This window comes from Seriola aureovittata, chromosome 16, assembly GCF_021018895.1.
Source record: "Seriola aureovittata isolate HTS-2021-v1 ecotype China chromosome 16, ASM2101889v1, whole genome shotgun sequence".
Classification (NCBI taxonomy): Eukaryota; Metazoa; Chordata; class Actinopteri; order Carangiformes; family Carangidae; genus Seriola; species Seriola aureovittata.
In genome coordinates, this window is record NC_079379.1 from 25,155,326 (window position 1) to 25,159,275 (window position 3,950).

The following is a 3,950-nucleotide window of genomic DNA, read 5'->3' on the forward strand; positions in this document are numbered from 1 at the left end:
GAAGCAAAAATACAATTCTGCTACGTCTGCAAGGAAACACTTAAATACACCATTCGCTCCATCTTCCTCATGTGCCACCGCCCAGATACACAAGCTCATCTTCATCAGCTCGGCCTGTCGTGTCCGACAGCAGCCGCTCATGTGCGAGAAGTCAGTGTCAGTTTTCTATAAGTCCAGCTGATCACAGCACTACAGTCACAGAGATGGTTCCAGATCCAGAGCTATTTTAAATAGTGAATCTATGAACTTATATAGAGTCTTTCTAGTCTCATAGACCATTCAAAGAGCTTTACACTGCAGGCCACATTCACACATTCACACATTCACACATTCACTCAGCGCTTTGCCTCTGCACATGAGTTCTGTCTCTGAGCGTCACTCAGGTTTCAGGTGGTTTCACTTTCACTAAGCGTCTGAAATTCTCTGGAACACTGACCCACACCAGAACCACATTTATTTATTATTCATTTATTCATTTTGATAAAAATATGAAATTATAGAAAAGATAATATGAAAGATCATTTTTATACATAATTTGAGATGAATTTTTTTATTAGTATACAGATTAATCCTGTCAGAATCTACTGGATTTCACACTTGATTTGAAATCAGTGATTTAGAAAAATAGGATTGTGACGACATGATCTCATCTCAAGGTCCACTTACTAGCTTTTACTACAGCTTTCAACCACTTGTTGTCATGGAGACGGCCTAGTTGTCACCATGCTGTCATCCTGTACCACAAACAGCTGAGCTGTGTCCATGACAACAGACCATGAGATGTGGTCAGAAGCCTCGCAATAACTAAAACAAGTAAGGGGATCTTGAGTTGATTTGTTTCCGAGGTTGCGAATGAACTTTGACACTCGAAGGTGATAGGATTGATTATTGATTGTGGACAGAAGGTTATCGGTCATGGAGGATGGTTTGTACAGTATGTGCATGTAGCTGCTGCCTGATGTTTGATGTTGGACTTTCTGTTTTGAGAGGAGAGTTATAAAAGACTGACAGTGACGGACTGTTAATGAATGTGCAATGAAGAGTATAAAATATTTAATCACAGAGCAAATGACTGGATGAACATATGAGTCAAGATGATAGAAGGAGGTGGATGTTAAAGTTTGTCCGACTGTAACTCACACGTTTCTCCAGATTCAGTTTCTACTGGAGAAAAACACTGATCCATCAAACTGAGCTGCATTTAGATGAGACGTGTCTCGGAGGAAGAAGAAGCGATGTCGGCTCTCTGTGTGTAATTCCACTGAAAAGATATTTCAGCACTTTGGGGGGCGAAGTGGAGGGAGGTGGGGGTAAATTAATCTCACAGCAGGACAGGTTTGCTTACCTTGTCTCTGATTTATGCTGCAATTTGTCCCGCGTGCCCGGTTTTCATATCTGAGCAGATCGTACCTGAGCGGCAACAGAAAAGCTTTTCCACACATCACTAATTTCCATTTAAGTTGTTCTTTTAGCAGCAGAAATCTTCAGCAGGGTTTGACGTCACTCCTCCATGTTGTCTGGCTCAGTGGAGGTTTTCTCTGAAACAGACACAGACAAAAGCCTTGCAGTTTATTTGGAGTGAATCAATTGAGAGCAATCTTTCAGTATCAAACAAAGTTTTTCTTTTTTCTTTTGAAACATTGATTGTGTCTTTTCTTTCTGTTCTGCTCCGTCAGAATCAACATTTGTATATTTCTAACTGAGGAACGCTTCGACGTCTGTGTGGAGGCTTCACTCGTCTCCCATGTTCAATTACCACAAAGTCTCAAAGGTATTTTTCCCTCCAGTGATTTGGTGTGTTTATTGTTGCGTTCAAGTGCATTTAGGCATCGAGTGCGTTAATGTTTCTGACTGAAGTGACGTTCGATATTTGCCAGATCAAGTCACTTTTTACAGAACTTGTGAAATGAACAGTTTTCTGTCTCTTTCTCTTTCCTGTTTCCTGTTTCTCTGGAGAATCTGAGCAGTTTTCATACAGGAACCACTTTCTGCTGAGGAAATAGTTCTTGTGAAAACTGATGCGGATAATCTGAAGTAAATGGAGGGAACACTGACTCTGGAAAGAAATTTTATACATGTAATTATTTTTTCACTGCAGTGAACGACACACATGAAAATCTCTCCCGCCTCAAAACTTGACACTTAAGAAATAGTTTGAGAATTCAGATGAACCAGTTTTTAACAAGCAGTTCTCAGAATACTGTTTAATATTTGCATGATTTCTGTGATCAGGCTGGGAGACGTTTGCTGTACACTGCAGCTCTGTAGGTTCAGCGTGTGTCAGCTGACTCACGAGCTCGTCGGCGACTCGTCGTGACAACATGTCGTCTCTGAGCCGGAGCCAAAAACAATCACACGACATGTGATTGTTTTATTTAATCAGAAACTCTTTGGTTTTCAACATGAAGCAGAACGTAAGGAAGTACAGATTTAAAATAGCCATCTCTGAATATGTTCTCTTACTGAGGCGGAGGCTGCTTTAATGAAGACGTGTGCTTTTGAGTGAAAATCATGATGAAACATTTCAGGTGGAAAATCCAGAAAGAAGCAAAAAGAAAAAAAGAAGAAGGACTCTTTGTTCGTCTCCGACCCGTGTGTTCTCCGGGGTGAATCACGCCGCCTGTCATTCACATCAGATTGAACTGATTCAAATCTGCATCACGAACAAACACGAGGCAAGTGATGCAAAAATACATCTGCTTACAAACACTACACACTTTGTTTCTCCTCCTCTACACTGAGAAATAATGAGCTGAGCGGGAAACTTCACAGACCTCATTCAGTCCCGGGTTCCCGCCTTTAGATCCCTTGTAATGCAGATGACAACACGGCGTTCTTCCTCACTCTGATCTTCATCCTCCTGCAGCATAATTGCAAAAAAAAAAAATATATATATATATATATATATACATATTTTATTTTTTATTTATTTTTTTATTTTATTTTATCATTTCAACCATGTTAAGGTGACTTCCTCTTCTGCATATATTAACTCTTCTCCGTGTTGATTTCTGTCACGTTTATGGGAATAATTAGCTATTAGCTAATTAGACTTAGTGTTTTATCTCAGAGATGTCGACGAGCTGCATCTTGATGCAACAGCGAGTCGCCCTGAAAGTCGCCCTGAAAGATTCATTTCAGGTTGTTATTTTGTTCTGTGACAGTCGCTCTGTCTGTAGATTGTGACACGTTTCACCACTTGTAGAAAAAGATTCTCCTGATTCTATAAAATCGTGGCTTCACTGAGGAGAAGACAGACGAGGGATTCGCTTCATATTTTCAAATCGCCATCAAATCATTAATAACACGTCCAAAGCCGTTTGTTTGTGTTCAGATTGGTTAAATGTCTTAAATTTGAATGGTGCCTTCAGAAAATCTAAGTTGCTTGTATCACACCGACAGAATGAGGTCTTAAAATTTGATGACACCAATCAGACCTTTAATGTTTCATTTAGATCTTCACACATCTGCACACGGCAATCTTGGTACAACAACCTTCAGGTCTTTGTATGAGGTAGAAATAAGTGGAACCCACATCATTTTAAAGCTGCAGTATTTTTATGTTAATGAAGTCAATGAATTAAAGTTGTTCCAAATGTTTCCATCAATTCTCAAACCAGACAAATCTGTGATTTCAATCGTGGTAACAATCACATCCTGTATGATCATGTGTCGGTGTGTTTGTCTGACAGAAGCTCAGCATTGACTTTTATTTAGTTTTAAGCCACAGACACTTTTTCCACCTCAGTGGTTTTCAGCTCGTTATTTGAAGCAGATGATTTTAGTCGTCGGACGTTTGGATCTTTATCAGAGAAACAAGCTGCTCAGCTGCAGCTGCTGGAGACGTCCTGTGTCTCTGAAGAGCGTCGCTGAATCTCTGATGTTTAAATCAAACTGTTTTATTCAGAGTTTCTCCTGGTTTAATCTCCTGGTGTGTTTGTTGTGGAGAG